At 48.9% G+C, this 18139-nt stretch overlaps 1 long non-coding RNA gene across 2 annotated transcripts in view; it reads right to left on the bottom strand.

Moving 5' to 3' along the window:
* LOC144771603 (uncharacterized) overlaps positions 1 to 17700 on the bottom strand; it is a 67850-nt gene extending 50150 nt beyond the window's left edge. For both annotated transcript variants that reach the window (XR_013599384.1, XR_013599383.1), the window contains exon 1: positions 17497 to 17700. This is a non-coding gene — a long non-coding RNA (uncharacterized LOC144771603). The remainder of the gene's footprint in view (positions 1 to 17496) is intronic.
* Positions 17701 to 18139: the final 439 nt, after the last annotated feature.

Below are 18139 nucleotides of genomic sequence, written 5' to 3'. Positions count from 1 at the left end.
GCGTCCGCACTCTAGACGACAGGTAGTGTCCTGCATTCCTAAGGCAGAAGGCGACATCCGCCTCATTGTGAAACGTGAGTCGGAGTGTCTCCCCGCGTAGCTCTTCTTGAGGGCATTGTCGTAAGAGAAATGAGAAAGAAAGAAAAAAAAAACACAAAAGCGAGATCAAATACAAAACCCAACCCCCTTCCCATACCCCTCTTCCCACCCCAGTGGTGGCAGCTAGCATAAATCGGAGGTCAAACTTACATACTGTCAAGGATTCAGAGCTGGAAAAGGTGGAGGGCTCTAACACTAGCAGGGCAAACTGCAGACGGGAGGCCTCTGGAGAGGAAAGCGACCATGGGGCCCCACTGAAACTCAAAGTTCTTGAAATCATCCCTAAAAATGTCCGCCATGCGCTCTAGACTCAATAGCATTCATAACTGAGAATGCCAGAGGGAAATGGCCGGTGCATCTCTCTTCTTCCACGCCGCCACCAAGGTGAGCTTGGCTGCCCCAATGCTAAGCCACATAATCTTCTTATCAGCCTTAGTCTGATGTTCCAAGGTCGGATCACGGAGGCCTAGAAGGGTAGTGGCCATTGTCGTGGGGATGGGGTAACCCAGCATCTCTTTAATGTGGGCTAGAATTTCCTCCCAAAATGGCCGGATAATGGGGCAGTCCCACCAAATATGTTGGAAATCCCCCAAGAACCCACACCCCCTCCAACACCTATCGGAGGTACCGGGAAAATCTGCTTCAACTTGGTCGGGTATAGATACCAATCCATCATGGTCTTCAAGTGTGCCTCCCTAAGTTCCAAGGAGTGGTTAAACTTTGCGATATCTGACCATAAATGCGCCCACTCCTCGTCCGTGATATCCTGTTTGAAGGACACCCTCTCACATAGACATGTATCGGGGCCTAGGGGAAATTGCCATGGAGAGTAAGAACTCGTATATGAAGGAGATAACACCCTTCATCGAGGAGGTCTTGGTGAGAAATGCCTCAAATTTCGTGAGGGGACGTGTAGCTGCTTCCCACACCTGAGGGGAAAGTTCCCAGTGGAGTAGTTTTGGTGATGATACCTTTCAGTTTCCCCAACCCCATAGTCCCGCTTACAATTTTCGAAAGTGAGTGGGTCGAAATTGTGGAAAAGATGTGTTAATGCACGGCAACCTCCCTCCTTCCATGCCGCAAAGGGACCCTCTCCCATCGCTGGGGGGAAAGCAGGATTGAAGTGTAATGGTGTAAATGGGGAGGGAAGGGTGGTCCACCTATCGTCTTTGGATACCGAGTCCCAAACTCTTAAAGTCGCGCGGGTGGGGGTGCTGATATACACATTACTAGGTCTGTCGCATTTGGGTTTCCATACCAAATCCCAGATTGTCCCACCCGCAACACTTCTATCCATATGCAGCCAATGTTTTTTGGATTCCAACTGCGTCCACTCCACCAACACCCGAAGATGTGCTGCTTTATAGTATAGATGAATATCTGTGAGCCCCACACCTCCCTCTCTCTTTGGTCAGCACAGAATAGAGAAGGAAAATCGCGCCCGTCCACCCTGCCAGATAAAGCGCAATATCATAGATTTCACTCGCTGGAAAAAGTCCCCGTCTAGCTCGATGGGAAGGGCTTGGAACAGGTACAACAGTTTAGGAAGAAGGGACATTTTGACAGCGTGGATCCTCCCCAGCCAGGATATAAACATTGGCTTCCATCGAGAAAGATCGGCTTGGATCTTAGCCAGAATCGGGGGAAAAGTTGGCCGAATACAGTTTCCCCAACGTGGAAGTCAGGTGAACCCCCAAATATTGAATGGAAGACTCTGCCCATGGAAGAGGTGTGAGTGCCTTGAGCCTAAGTACTTCAGAATGTGGGAGAGTGAGATTAAGGACGTATGACTCGTCTAGGTTAATTTTAAAATCTGCTACTGCTTCGAAACGCTCCGGTTCCGCATGCACAGATGGAAGGGAGTGAGCCGGCTCAGAGAGGGAGAGAAGGACATCGTTCGCGAATAGAGTGATTTTGTGCGATTCTCCAGTGAAGGGCAGGCCCCGGATATCGGAATTGGCTCTAATCGCCAGCGCCAAGGGTTCTGTGCTTAAGGCAAAAAGCAGAGGCGATAAGGGACACTCCTGCCTAGTGCCCCTTGAGTTCTCAAAAAAAGAGGAGTGGTGCCCGTTTACGGCGACCCTAGACCTGGGGAACAGATAGTTAGCACGGATCATACATAAGAATTTAGCGGAAAAGCCAAAGGCTGTCAGTGTCTGAAATAGAAAGCCCCAATCCACCCTATCAAATGCCTTTTCGGCATCGAGCCCTACTAGGACCGCCGGGATTTTAAACTTATTGGCCTTCTCAATCAGATGCACTACACGCCTAGTGTTATCATGGGTCTGGCGACCTTTGATGAATCCAGGTTGGTCTGGATGAATGAGCGCCAGCATCAGATCATTAAGCCGTTTCGCGATTATGGAGGAGTATAGCTTCGCATCTAGATTCAGGAGGGCAAATAGCCTGTAGGAGGCGCACCTACTAAGGTCTTTCCCGGGTTTGGGTATAATTGAAATCAGGGCCTCAGCCATAGTTCCCGAAGTCTCGCCATCGTCAGCCATATGATTAAATAAACGCACTAAATATGGACTGAGTTCAGAGGAGAAGGTCTTATAGAATATAGCCATGTACCCATCCGTCCCAGGAGCCTTATGGGGTTTTCAAAGCCTTAATGGCAGCCACCACGTCCTCCCTAGTGAAAGGGGCAGAAAGCGTTTCATTCCATTCTGCCAAGACCTGGGGCAGTGGCAAGGTCCGTAGGTATTCGCGTTGCTCAGATGGGTGAAGAGAGTCTCCTGAATACAGAGTCTTGTAGAAGGCTCCGAAAAGCTCGGCCTTGACTTCGTCCCTGTGTGTGATTTCCCCGAAGGAGTCCTGGACCCCCCTACATATTCGCGCTCTCTCTTGTCTCACAGTTGCCTGGCAAGATGTTAACCACCTTGTTACCCTGAGAATACAAAAGATGCCTCAATTTCAACAAGGTATATTCTGCCCTGTTATTATAGAGCGCCCGAAGTTTGCCTCTAACTGCCGTCAGGTTGCGTTGTACTTGTCTAGTGGGGTTTGCCTTGTGGACTTTCTCGAGAGAGGACAGCTCCTCCTCCAGTTGCTCCCTCTCCCGTCCACGTTGTTTATTGAGGGCAGCATTTAGAGCTAGACACTGCCCTCGAAAAAACGCTTTAAAAGCGTCCCATGTGTTGTAGACTGATGTGTCCCCCGGGTCATTAAGGGAGAAAAATTCAGTGATAGCCCCCTCAGAGTATCGCTAAAGGTTTTGTCCCGGGCCAGGGATGCTGGAAAGTACCATCTAGGAGTGGCCTGACCCCTCACGCCCCAGTTAAGGCAAATCGAGAACAAGGTATGATCAGAAATGGACAGCGGGAAGATCTTGGCCTCACGAAGATCTTCCCAAAGGGACTGGCTAAGAAAGATGTATCTAATCGGGAGTAGGACCGATGAACGTGGGAGAAAAATGTGTAGTCTCGAGATTGGGGGTACAGAGCCCGCCTAGTATCTAAAAGGCCTAGGTCGTGAATCTTCTGTTGTGTGTCCTGAGAAAATGAGCCCATGTCTGATCGTTGCGGGTGAGTGCTATCGAGATCTTTCTGCCACACCAAATTAAAGTCCCCCATGAGCCCATGAGGATCAACGGCCCCTCAGCAAAGTCTGTAATTTTCCCCAGGAGAACTTGGAGGAACCCGGTCTGGCCAGTGTTAGGAGCATACACCACTATAAAGGTACACATTTTCCACCGCAGTCGGCCCTTCACCATAACCCAGCGTCCATCTTTGTCACTCTGTACCCCCAAAGGTTGAAATTGCAAGGCTGAGCGGAACATAAGGGCCACCCCCCTGTGCTTCGTGGAGGCAGAGGACCTATAAATGAGCGGGAACTGTTTGTGTTTGAGACGCACGTCCTCCGTTTTAACAAGGTGGGTCTCTTGGAGGCCAACTATATCCAGTTGGTGATCTATGACATATTTCCAAAGCTTTTGGCGCTTCTGGGGAGAATTCACCCCTTGATGTTCCATGTCCCAATAGTAAGCGGCATCAGAGATAGAGGCAGAGACGCTGCTCTTTAAGAAGCCCCCTTCCCCTCCCAACCCGGGGGGCTACCGTGTAGCTATCCACCCTGACATCCCTCCTCCCCAAACCTCCTGCTGTGCTCTGAATTCGTCCAAACCTCACATTCCTCCCCCCTGTCGTGTAATTACCCCCCCTGCCATTCCTCACCCTTCCATGCTTCATCCTCCCAATTGCAGACCCCCAGATCAGAACCTTGCTGCAAACAAACAAAATATTGCCACCACCACTGTCCCTCCCAACCCACCCTGCAACCCCTACAAAAACCCAAGAAAGAAGAAACCAGAACCAAGATCTAGAACCAATGTTCAGTCGCATCGTAGGGCGAATACGCCCCCACAAGGACTAGGGGAGACAACGGGTCCTGGGACCCAGTCCGCACCCCACTTCGGCGAGAACACATAACGGAATCATCAAGTTATTTAGGCTGCTCAATGTCAATTGACCCCTGGCTTTGCAGCCAAAACACAGGACCCCTACATAAAGACCATTGCTGCTGTCGCACTGACCATTTCAAAATTGAAGTCGTCTCATCACCCCCCAACGGAGCAAAGATATGGCTCAGGGCCTCTACTGAGAGTTCTATTAGCAACATAAGTCCCCAGAGTCATAATAGCAGTCCTCGCCCACTCACATAGAGAGCTGGAACCGGACAGCCTTGGGGGGGGGCGCTGCTAGTAGCATAGGAAATACTTAGTCTCACCTCCGTCGAGGCTCCGGACTCCAGGAGATCTTACAGTCCCGAATACGGTGGCCCGGAACCCAGCAGAACCACCGCAGGCAGAGTCACATCGATGGGGCGTCCCTCGACCGGTGTCAGCGTCGCCCTCTTCTCGAGCTCGGCACCCAGCACTAAGTGGAAGCCGCACCCTTTGCAGGGTCACCAGACGCTTCAGAAGAAGTACCCCCATCTTCCGACGGGAGGCCCAAAAGATTCAGTCCATCCTGCAAGTCAGTGATGTGGCGCCTCTTGTTGCGCGGTATTCGAAACTCAGACCGAAAGGGTACGTCCATCGGTATCTGATACTGTCCTCCTGGAGTTTGGTGGTGATAGGTCTCATCGTCTGCCTGCGCGCCAGCGTGAATGGGGCAACGTCTTGGAAGATGGCGCAAGAGAAGTTCTGGAAGGAGACAGAATCCTTCGCCCTGGCCGCCTGCAATACCGCCTCCTTAGTTATATAGGAGTGGAACTTCGCCAGCACATCACGGGGCCTCTTCCGATCGCCCTTCTGCAGAGGGCCCACTCTGTGAACTCTGTCCAGCTTTATCTTAAGTGTCTGGGGGCTCAGGATTTCCGCAAATAGACCCTCCATAAAGGCTTCCAAGTCCGGCCCTTCTGCGCCTTCCTCAAGGTCCCTGACCCGAATATTCTCCCGTCATGCGCGGTTTTCAAGGTCCTCGGCCTTAAGTTGCGTCTGCTGTAGTTGTTCCTTAAGGGATTGGATGTCGACCCGGCATTCCTCAACCGTTTGCGTGTGTTCCTGGTGTTGTGTCTCTAGGTCCAGAACTCTGGTGCCCACTGAATCTACGTCTTGTTGAAGAGAGGCCAGACGTTCCGATAGGTCTGTGCGTAGTTCATCTATAGATGATTTAATGTCCTGGCCAAGCTCAGTGCGGATCTCGGATTTAAAGTCTTTAAACATGGACAGTAGATCCGCTTTCGTGAGGGCCATGGTCGCCTTGTCGGTGCCTCCCCTAAGAGCTGGCCGATTGTCAGCGGTAGCGAAAAATTCCGACACCTTGTCTGTCCCCTTGTTCGTGCCCTTCTTCGGCGGCATAAGGAGGGGGCACCCACACGGCCCAGCCGGCCCAGGTCGAGCAGGTTCAACCCCTACGATACTCAGTGTAGGCTCAGGAGGAGGCCGTTCTTCAGTGCTCAGTACACCTGTAGGAGTCAACGGTGGTCATACCTCCACCACCCCGGGTAACTCACCGTCCGGGTGGGCGCCCGTTCAAGGGCTATGCGCCCCGCACTCGAACGCTGGAAACTTGAGGGAAGCAGAGATCACATGTGGCCCATAGTGGCAGGGACTCTCCAGCGCAGAACCGGGAGGTCAGCAGTATATTCCCCTGGGGCCCAACCGCCGCCGCGTCTTGCGTGCGTGGCGTCAGCCAGCATAGAGTGACCCTCTTGCCCCCATCGCTGCTCATCACATTACGCCACTTCCCCACGTCCACAGCTCCAAAGTGTTGTCTTCAAGCAGGGGAGAGTCTTCAGGAACCCTCAGTGTCTCAGGAGGCCTCCCGGGCCGCCATCTTAAGGTCAGGCAGAAGGAGAGCTCACCTCCGCAGAGTCTCAGCCAGGGGTCTAAATCGCCACAGTAGAGCTGGGACTCACCCTCATTGCCTCTGCTGCTTCGGAGTCCCGGGCATGTCTTCGCTGGCGCCTCTGTCACCGCAGAACAGCGCAATCCCGCAGCCCTTCAAGGCCGATCACCAGCCGCCATTTTGTCCTCGGGGCCTCCCGCCGTCTCCGAAATCAGCGCGTGGGGACCCCCGAGACCCCGGAGAACGGCCAAAAACGCCGTCGGCGGTGCCTCAATTCATCAGCCGCCTGGGGATATGCCGTGGGGATGAATCCGCACAGGAGCGCCGGCAAAAACGCCCGCCAGGTAGCGCGCGGGAGCCGAAGCAGGTCACGTCTGCTCGACCATCTTGCCCGGCCACGACCCCTGTTTGAACTTTTTTTGCTAGTATTCTTTGACTGTGTATAAAAGTAGCTGCCTGTGAAACAGCAAATTGAGACTGGCTGTTTACTTGAGTAAACCCTGCTGCAACAGTAAAGAGCTGTTTTTACATTGTCAAAAGGAGGCTGTCTTTTTCTTCATTTTTAAGTCACCCTGAAGGACCCATCATCAGAGTGAGTGCCACAAGTTGCCTAAATATGTTGGGTAGGTCCTTTACATATCCTAAAAGGGCAATTTGGGGGTAAATGTCAGATGAGAGATGTCATGCTGTTGATCTCTTGGTTCAGTGTGATCTAATAGGCTGGGATCAGTGCACACTGCCACGTAAGGTGTAAAAACTCTGCATTTGGGGCACCACATCTCCAGCATTTTATTACTGTAGTTGATCCATGTCTAGCCATCGAGGTGGTGTTGTTTATCCTATGTATGAACTTAACATGCAGGAGACGTAAGCTGCCATTGAAAGAGTATTGTTTAGTCTGTTTCCAACAGGATGTTATTATATAGATTCTGGTAATAAGTTTAAGCAGACTGGGGTTTGTCACTATCATCATCAGGAGCAGCCATTCCTTAGGCTTACCCAGGCAGGAGAACCAAATGTTGCGTATTGTACTACATAGTCTATTGAATAGTAGAGTCAGGCAAAATCTCCCCGAAGCCTGGAATTTAAAGTTTACAGATACGTCTCATGTTTTCGTCCCTTTGGCTTTCAGTTGCTGAATCACCACAGTTTATGTTGTCATAGGTACTTTGGGATTAATAATAAGGGGAATCTGAGAAGAGGACATGTCTGTATAGCCTGTATATGTGGCTAAGCAGGACCATATCCAGGCAGTGTAAGGCACCGTGCGACTTTCGGAATGGGATCGTATTGGGCATAGCATGATTGGAGTTTTGAGTAGAACTGCAGCAGCAAGCCCCCCTTCTAAGTTGCGATGTGGCAATTGTTGTGTGTCATGCATCCAGTAGTGGGTGAACTGGGCCTGCACAGTTGAGTAGTATTGTTCCAAGTTGGGGGCAGAAAACCCACCCCATCTCTTATGGCAGCATCAACTTAGCCCAAGCAGTTCCAGGATGATCTACAGCCCATGGGGGTCTAGTCAGGAGGGACGTTAGTATGTAAAAAAGGTTCTCATGAGCAGCTTGGGGCGATCTTGGAACAAGTATACTTGCCTTGGAAGAGAACCACCATTTTCATTATTGAGACTTTACCTGCTAGAGTTAGAGGGAGTTTGATCCATCTGTCAACTTGCTGTTCTAGCCTGGCGATACATTGCCCATAGTTTTCCCTAACCAGAGTCTCTGTATCGGTATGGAACCAGATACCAAAGTATCTTTTGGGATCCGTCTGCCATTAGAGAGGAAAGTCTGACTCAGGGTGGTCAGTTGACTCAGACTACGGCCTGAGGACTGACTTATCCTAGTTTATTTATAAGCCTGATCTAGCACCAAAGGATGTCAGGTTGTATTGTCTGACAAATTGCTGATTATTTGTTTAACATGGGGATAGGTGTTCACAAACTCCTCTTACTTTGCAGTCAAAGAAGGAAAGTAAAGTGATTTGTGTGATAATCTTGCTGGGGTACATAAAGTGTGAAAGGAAAGGCTGTGGGATGTAATTTTTTCATAACACAAAACAAAATGTAAATACTTGTAAATGCACTGTACACATTCAGCAGGTAGGAAGGCAAAAATAAAGCAATTTTTTGTGATTCTGATGTGTGATGGAAACAAAGATTTTAATAGGAGCAGAACAAAAAAAGACACTTTACTTGGTGATGCACAAATAATAAATATTCACTGAAATCCGAGGTCCACACAGTATCATTGTGTGCAGTGCAGGTTTATCGGTAAAACTGTATGTCTGTGCAAATTGTGGAGCTATTTCAATGGAAAATGTGTTGTCTGTACATGATAGTGCACTACCGCACAATGCATTAGTTACATTAAAAAATCTAACATTTATATGCATTACCACTAGATGGGTCACAAGAGTTTGTCGTTCTAAAAATTGAGCCATGTTTCTAAAAATTGTTACCAGGTTTGGCCTAGACTAAGGACATACTGCCTTCGAACAGGATATGATGTTTAACTAACACACCACTGTTTCCTGTGTTCCCAGTGCACACCACAGCCTTCTAGTCTCTTTCTATATCATTTAATTCTTTACAATTTCAGAATCCCGCTGTAGCTGAAACCTCACAGCTCTTATCAAAATGAATCCCACCTACATACATCCATTTAAGTTCAGAATAGTATGTGATAGCAGGTAAGGATATGCACCTGAGCTGTTTAACCCAGCCACAACCTTATTCCTCAGGAGTCTACATTTGAGGGCTGACAGTCTTATTTGTTAAGTTGGAGCCAATATTAAAATCTGAGAGGGCATCTTACTCAACGTTCATGACAAAAGATTGCACTGAATTCGACAAGCAATTAAAGTGTTGCAGGTCTGTACTATTATTCTAGCTTTGCCAAGAGCCATTATGGCTCCATCAACTGACTGTATTTAGATAGAATATTCCATTCTGCAGAGTCTGTGCAGTGCTATGTGAACCATAAATTTGGTATATTCAATATGTTATGTTATGCAGATTTGTAGAGTGCACTATCACCTGTGAGGGTATCCTGGCGCTGAATTTGTAGCTTAGACGGGAGCTTTGCACATATGACCATATGTTCTCAAAGAAATTTTTTAACAGGGCAAAATTACTTATGAGTTGCCAGAACTTTAATAGCATTGTCTGGAAAACAATTACAATTTTGAAACCTTACCAATTCTGTTCTTTTTCCATGGTCTAGCAAAGAATCATGCCCCAGTCTCTGCAGTTCTGCGATCTCTAGTTGACTGTTTGGGTGCAGAATTGGTGACTAGGATCTGTATGTATGCTTACTCTGTTACAAAGTGAGGGATAGAACTGTAATATCAAACGGGTCTAAAATAAGAATGTTCACAAATCTCTTCACATTCTGGACACTTTTGTAGATCCTCTTTCGTAGTTTGTACTTGGTGCATGGTGCTAGTCATCTTTGGCAAGTTGATTGCCTCTGCCTCTGTCCAATGCTCCTGCTCAAAAGTTTATTGTTCTGCATCATCCAGCTTGTCAGAATGTTTGTTAAACTGGGGCTCTGTGTTCAGCTTTGGAGGCTGGGTTGTTTAATTTGGAACCAGTTCTTGCAATACCTGTTTTCCATTGAGCCAACATCTGTTCCAAATAACAACACATCCGGATGAAAGTACCAAGGATTCTGCTGGTCCTCTTCAGCAACCAGCTATGAACTACAAGTATCGAAGAAGACATTAGCCTGCTCCTATTCATATTTACCCACCATCAGTATATCAGGATGTCAACTAAAATGTAAAGTTTATCAGCATTTGTCACACAACAACCATTAGCTTTGTCTGAGGTGTTCTAAATTGTGGATATTTGTGTCACATGTGCAGGGCTGGATAAAGGACATATTTTGCAGACTGAAACCTTGCAGTACATTACTTGTACCCAGGGACATCATACGTATTTTAGGGGCCATGGGCCAAATATATTTTGGGGGCCCTTGCTCAGAACAGGCCCCCCCCCCAAGTTTACGATCCAATTTCAGCTATTTCATGCTCTCTTTGGCGAAGTCAGAGACAGTGAACAGGCACACTCATCCAAATTCTAAATGTGTTTTTATCTAATATTCAGGGATGGTAATGGGAGTTTTTAATATTGTAACACTGCAACAGTTAACTAATATTACTGCAAATAATCTCTGTGACACCCTCCCATTTCTCATATGTTAGGTCCTGTTTTTCTAGACATCTTTTTATTAAACATAAACATCGACATTCGGCAAAGCAGCGTGCACTTACATGGTAAGGATACATATGTAAATGTTTGTATTTTATATAGTAAATGTTTGTATTTTATATAGCGCACTTCTACCCGGAGGCCTCGTAGCGCTGTATTCATACCGCTGCGGAACCCATCCTGGCTTTCCTGTGAAATGTCCACTCCTGGGCACCCCCAAGGTGAAGCCAGGCATCCACAGCGCTGCTGGGGCCGTTGTGGAGATTAAGCAAGCTATTGCCCAGAGTCACAGAGTGGGACCCATGATTAGACTAGGCACCGAGGCGAGAAATATCAAGTCCGGGGAAATTGAGCCCAAGACCCACCGAGGCGGGAATCGAACCCTGGTCCCGGGCCAGACCTCTGCATCAGGGTCTGCCGCTCTAACCATTGAGCCACACTTCTCCACCAATTACAGTTAGACATCTTTGAATGCTGGGACACATATCTAGCGCCGAGAGGGCTTCAGGGACACAAACGTTCATCCTCCGAGGGGACCACATAGGCAGCACAAATATCTCCCCGGTAGGCGTTCCACTTACCCCACAGCGGACCACTTCTTAGAGCATCCCCGTGCCACATAGACCATTTTCTCCCCGAACATACACCAATCTTTTTCCAGGAGTCCACCCCCCACATTTGTGCTATATCACGTTTGGCCACCATTGCACCCAGAGTAGCCAGGAGCCTCTCCAAACCCATCAAATCAGTGGGTTCCCAAACATTAAGGAGACAACTTTTAACCTCCGGGCGAATGTCTTTATGTAGCACTTTCCGCATTACCTCAGGTATCCCCCGCCAATACTCCTGTATCTGCTCACATACCCAGAGTATGTGCAGGAAAGTGCCCACCTGACCACAGCGTCTTCTGTAATCCCCCCACACCCTCCCCATATGAACCAGCTGGGGCCAAGTGACGTACGTTCTATGCAATATTTTAAGTTGGACCAGTAGTAGACGAGCGGAAATCGCCACCTCTCAGGGCGAGGCCACCGCCTCTCGCCATTCCTTGTCATTAATCTCAAGGCCATCCCTTTCCCAACACTCACAAAGACATTCAAGGGGATCCGGGGTATTGTTAATCATTTTGTCATACGTTAATGAAATTGCTTTCTGTGGGAGATATCCATCAAGCAATCTGTCTTCTAGCAGAGAAGACTCAGGAGGGGCAGTGCCCTTCTGTAGGGATGTGACAAGAGCATGGCGGATCTGCAGGTAACGGAAAAATTCGAAGCCGGAGAGCTCGAATTGTTGGAGAGTGTCAAACGCAATCATATCACCCTTCACCAAGAGGTCGCCTATCCGGGAGATACCAATGAGATCTCATTTGTCAAATCCCTTTGAGGTATGCAGGTTTACCAGCTGATCTGAGTCCCACAGGGGAGTTGCCAATGTGAGCTTCCGGTCCCAACCTAAACTTTTATTAGTGGCATGCCAAACCTGAACAGAGTGTTTGGTTGGACCGGTTAGAGGGAATTTCCTGGGGTTCGAATACAGGGCTCTATTGTAGTCCCCGCCAGGCAGTAGCCATCTATCCATGTTAAGACCTGGATCGTCTGGTTTTAGGTAGGTGCCCTGAATAATAGCGGGCAGGTGAGAAGCCCAATAATATTTCCTAGTGTCGGGGAGACTTATGCCACCATCATGCCAGTTTAAGACCAATTTATTAAGTGCAATTCGGGGCCTCCCATCCCACAGCAACTCTCTCTGCAAGCCATTAATTTCCGTAAAGTATTTCGCAGGGACCAGATCTGGGTAATTTTGCCGGGCATATAAAAAACTGAGCCGGGACATCATTTTAAATGAAGCCGCTCTGCCCAGCAATGAGAGTGAGAGTGTCTTCCACCTGGCAATATCCCGCCTCAGCCTCTGCAAGGGTGGGAGCAGATTTCTCTCATACTGGAGCTTAGCGTCTGCTGTGACAAAGATCCCAAGATAGCGGAAGCCATCCCTCACTGTTTGCATTGGGCAGTCCCTGGGTAGAGGAGGAGACTCACCTCCCAGGACGTATATGAGAGACTTCCTCCAATTAATTGAATAACCAGAATATCTACCTAAGGCAGTAAAAATGTCTAGTACGCATCTTAGAGACATTTTGGGGAGGCTAGGTAAAGGAGTATATCATCTGCATAGAGCAAAATGCGGTCCTTCCAATCTGCCGAACATCTCAGTCATTGAATCACATGGATCCAGGCCGCCAGTGGCTCCAGCGAGAGGGCCAATAGCAGGGGAGACAGCGGACACCCCTGACGGGTACCACGACTCAGTTGGAATGTGTCCGATCGTTTATATAGACCACCACTTGGGCCAATGGCTCTGAGCACAGGAGTCTAACCCATGCTGTGAAGACGGGCCCAAGCCCCATTTTGTCGAGAACAGCAAGAAGGTATGGCCATTCGATGGTATCAAACGCCAAGGAGGCATCTAAGGACACAATCACGGGCGCCTCTTTGATGGTGTCAACCCTCCCCAGCACTCCATGCACCCTCTACAGATTCAGGGCCGTGTTTCGGTGGGGCATAAAGCCCGACTGATGGGGGTGCACCAAGAGTTTGGCAAGGATTTTAGGTCCTGCATTAAGCAGGGAGATGGGTCTGTAGGAGGCGCATTTATTCCTAGGTTTACCCTCTTTATGGATCACGACCAGTGACATGAGACGCTGGTCCCGTGGGAGTAACCCCACTCTCCTACTCTCTTCAAACATGGCTCGGAGGTGCGGGCTATTTTATCAGGGCATAGTTTCTAAAGGACAATTGGCAGTCCCATTGGGGCCAAGCGCCTTCCCCGAGCAGAGGCTCCTGAGTGCCTGGGCTAATTCATCAGTGGTGATGTCGCTTTCTAAGAAACTTTTATCCTCTTCAGAAAGGGCAGGGGTGCGAATATCTCGTAGGAGGTCCATGGAGTCCTCCTCGAGGAAGGACGAGCTTAATTGATATATTACGCTGTAGTGCGCGACAAACTCATTCACAATTTTTAGGGGGACTGTGATTGCTCTGCCTGCTTCGTCCGTAAACTCTGGGACAAGCCTATTGGCCCATTCTTTCCTGTCCAACCAGGCCAGCAGCTTGACAGCTTTGTCTCCACATTCATACACTCTACCATCTCTCTCGCTCCCCCAAGTTCTAGCCCTGTCAGTGGCAATACCTTTATACTCGTCTCTCTTTAGTTTCAGGAGGTGAATTTTTTCTGGACTCATTTCCTCAACGAGACAGCCCTCATCCTCGATGTTTTCAAGATCTTTTTGTTTTTCTTTCTTGACTCCTGCAATAAGCGAGAGAGCCTTACCCCGGATTACCGAATTGAACGCCTCCCACAATATTTGGGGGGATTCGACCGAATCCTGATTTTCCTGAAAGTAGTGGGCTATGGCGAGCAAGAGTTCTTTGCGAACCACAGGGTTGCGCCTTGAGACCCTCTGGGTATGTAGCGCGCTATATAAATTAATTGAATTGAATTGAATTGCGGAGGAACCAGGGGCTGATGGGTGCGACCATTACCACCCATGTGTCTCCCAGGACCCAGTGTCAAATGGCTTATCTCTTGAATGTGGGTTGGTTGAGACACTGGGATAAGGATGTAGTCAATATGGGAAAGTCTGTGATGTGCCCCTAAGAATAAGGTATGCTGAATGCTGTTAGAATGAAACGCCGTCCATACAACCAAGAGGCCGAGGGCCTCCAGGAAGTCAGGAAGCCAGCGACAAGTGGGGCCAATGTCACGGGGGTTGACGATCCAGGGAGCTGGAGGCCACCGCATTGAAATCTCCTCCCACCAGTAAAAGACCTTCAGGAAGCAAGAGCAGCTGGGAACCCATATCAGTGAAAGTTTGGTTCTGTAACCCAGGCGGGACATAGACCGACATTAAGGTAAGCGTGTTGCCCTCCCGCTGCCCCGTGATAGCGATGTATCTGCCCCACTCGTCGGAGCGCGTTGACTGCATAGAGAAGGGGAAGGAGTTTTTGATCATGATGCACACACCCCTGGACCCGGAACTGAAACCAGAATGGGCCATTAGCCTGCATACCCATCTGTTTAGTGCTTTACATGTATTACCAACCAAGTGCAACTCCTGGAGGAAAACCACATCAGGGAAGTGGCGTTTGAGGTATTATAAGGTGCGTTTCACCTTATCTCCGAGCCCATTAACGTTCCAGTTTAGTATAGAAAAGCTCTTATGCCAGCGTGTGCCCATTAAAGTTTTCAGTTGTGATCTTGCCTTCAAACGCCATTATAATTGTTGCTGCCGAATGTACTGTAACAAGTGAACACCCTCCCAAACCCCAAGCCCGACCACCCCCCTCCCTGCTCCCCTGCACTCTGGGTCTAAAATTACCCATGAGATCAACTTTGCAGAGTGCCTGTCGCCCAACTTATGAACTAAAAGTAGCTAAATGTAGGGAAAGGCAGTCTATCCCCCGCCCCACCACCATTTTCCCAAACAAACCAGAGTTATTCCCCGAGTGGGACAGTCACCAGTGTCTTTGAAAACAGGAAATGTGATACAACTCGACCAGTCAGAGTTCCCCAGGACATCTGTCACCACCAACTGTTCTCTCTCGTTTCAGCACTTGGCAAAGGGTGACACAGGCACAAGAGCTCATCAGGCCAGGAATTGTCTCATAGTCAAAGTTTCATATTGGTCAAGTTTCAGCGGGCATTGCGTTCCTTCGCGTTTCTCCATCCCTCCAACCAATCTGCCACTGCCTCCGGGTGATCGAAAAACCAGACCTTTCCATCCGCCTCAACCCGCAGCCGAGCCGGGAAGAGCATTGCATACTTCAGTCCTTTATCTCTGAGTCTCTTCTTGACAGCAAGGAAGGATCGTCTCTGTTTTTGTACGGCTTAAGTGAAATCTTTGAAGAAAGAGATGACTGCGTTTTCGTAATTGGGTGGTATGTGAGGTTCTGTTTTAATCTAAAAGAAACTTTTTTAATGGATGTTGCATGAAGCATTCATTTTCTCTGCAAGGAGCAGCTCACTAATATTACTACAGATAATCTCTGTGACACCCTCCCATTTCTCATATGTGACGTCCTGTTTTAAACTTGAAGAAACTTTTTAATGGATGTTGCATGAAACATACATTTTCTCTGCAAAATATCGTGTAATAGATAGACGCTCAAACATCACCCAATTATTAATGGTCATCAGGGCAGAACAGAGCTGGCTCCGTCAAGGGATCCTGAAAGGCTGGAGCCCTGGGCCAGATCCCACTTTGCCCATGCCTTAAAATGTCTCTGCGTGCTCCTAGTTGATGGCAGAAGATAACTCAAAATAAATATCACTGCACTAACAGTACAGCCACTATTCCTTTCACTGCCTTCTCTCACCAGAACAAGCCACTCCCATCAGTGTTCCACTGGCTTGTCCCCTGAAGTGAAATGTTATTTGTCAATTAATAATCTACAGAGGAACCGAAAAGCAAAGTTTAGCATGTTTTTCCCCTCAATTAATGACGAGAGCTTTTCCTGCAGTTAAACGACGAGCCATAAGGGGAAGGTGCACCATAAGCATCACGTTCATTAAACAAAGTGAAAAAACAGGTGGGCCCCTTGAAGGAATTAAAAACATCATCATCAGATATTTATTTTGAGTAAAATGTGCATCACTTTAAAATTGAGGAATAATTATCACTTAACCAGGCAATTTATGGTAACCAAAATAAACAAGCATTGGCATAGCCAATAGGTCTCGCCTTTGGGACCTTATAAATATTTAGTTGTGCAGCACAATATCCTTGGTGAAACAACATCAACTTTTGAATGGCTAAACACTTATAAGGTCCCAAAGGTGAGACCGATTGGCTATGCCAATGCTTGTTTTTCAAGAGGGTCCACTGGTGGTCTGGATCTGCCCTGTGGTGTGGGTGCGCGTGCTTTAAATGCCCACTCAAGGAATAGGAAATGTTTGGAAACGAAACAGAGGTTCTTTCCAAGAAACAGACCCTTGTGGGGATGTTCAGATTCCGCCTGGACCGAGTTTCCTTACAGTAACTTCCCAGCCCTCTCACCGCACATCATGGCACAGCTGCGAGGTGTGACACTCTGCTTCCTGGTACCCCGGCCTCTGGCATCCATGAGAGACAGCAGCCACCCACAGCAGCCCACCTGTGACCCCCAGCAGCCCAGGGGGCAGCAGCCTCGATGTACAGTCTGCTGTTTGTCCGGAGACCCCTCCCTCTCGCCATTCACAAGCGCCTTGAGGCCCCTTGGGGGGGTGGGGGGCACCGCTGGGCGCTTCTCGTGTTCAGCTGGTGCTGTGCCGGGGTCACTGGGCTCCTGTGCGGCTTGTATTCCACATCAGGGCCCGCTGCCCTCTCACTGCACGCGGAGCCCTGGTCGATGCCCTCGTGCACACATTATTCTCATTTAAAGCTCCCGAGTGCCCCGAAGCGCCAAGTCACTGACACCCGTGCGACATCACTCAGTGATACATGTCCGCTGGTCACAAGAGGACTTGCATCATATGTATACATCTTTCCATCACTTCCTTGGTATGACTGCGAAACTTCCAGTCGATTCCTGACAATGGTATATTGATCCTGTCACTGCATTATTTGTACATAGATTAAACAATTCATGTAAGGCGCCCTTGCGACCTTGGATCATATAGGCGCTATATAAAATCTTTGCATAAATGAAAGGACGCCCACGTGCCCGCCTGATTGCACAGAAGGCTGTAAATGTCATTATGGGCCTTGTGTGAGGAGCTGGAGGACGGTCAGAACACGGAGAACCTGTTAGTCGATTAATATTATTTTACTGGGGGGGGCGTGGTCTGGCCACGCAGGAAGATGGCCGCCTGCTAGCACAGCTCCGCCGAGGGATGGACCCCCGACGAGCTTCCTTTTCTCACCTGCTCGTGTGGGTCGTCTCTGGGGCGATTACTGCACTCGGAGGCTCATGGGGAGTGCTGCGGTGCTTTCCCTTCCCGACTGGCGGCTTCCATTCCAGAGATTGCAGGGAGACGGTGAGACGGCTGCTTCTGCGACGTGCACTGCGAGGTTCGCGCGCTTCTCACGCCGCACCTCTCCTCAGCGAGGGCGGCGTTCTCCATACCACAGGGCCGCGCCTCTCCATGTTGTAGGCCGCGCCCCCTGAGGCGGTGGGGGCGCGCTTCACCGAGGCCACGGACTGCCTTCCTAAATGCCTTTGGCTGCATTTTAGAGCACACGGCGCCCTCCTCAGGATTTTGCTATTTAGTTTATTTAGCAGCTACCAGCAAATTTACTTGGAATAGGCACCGTGAAGGGTAAAAAAAAAATAAGGAAAAGTCATTTGAACGACTGGCACATTTGTCACTCTACTGAAGGCCGTTCTTGTCACATATGTTCTAATGACCAGGTGAAATGGCACAACTTGCACGGCTGCAGCTATGAATATCCTTTGAAGAGTCAGTATTCATCGGTACAGGCAGATTTACTTGTAATAGTACTGCTCCATCTCTCACCTGACTTTGGCACTTTTATTCAGCCGTTTTACGAGACATATGTCATTTG

The sequence above is a fragment of the Lissotriton helveticus genome, chromosome 8 (genome assembly GCF_964261635.1).
Source record: "Lissotriton helveticus chromosome 8, aLisHel1.1, whole genome shotgun sequence".
NCBI lineage: Eukaryota > Metazoa > Chordata > Amphibia > Caudata > Salamandridae > Lissotriton > Lissotriton helveticus.
The sequence above is the reverse complement of the archived record's forward strand: the minus strand, read 5'-3'. Positions and strand labels throughout refer to the sequence as shown.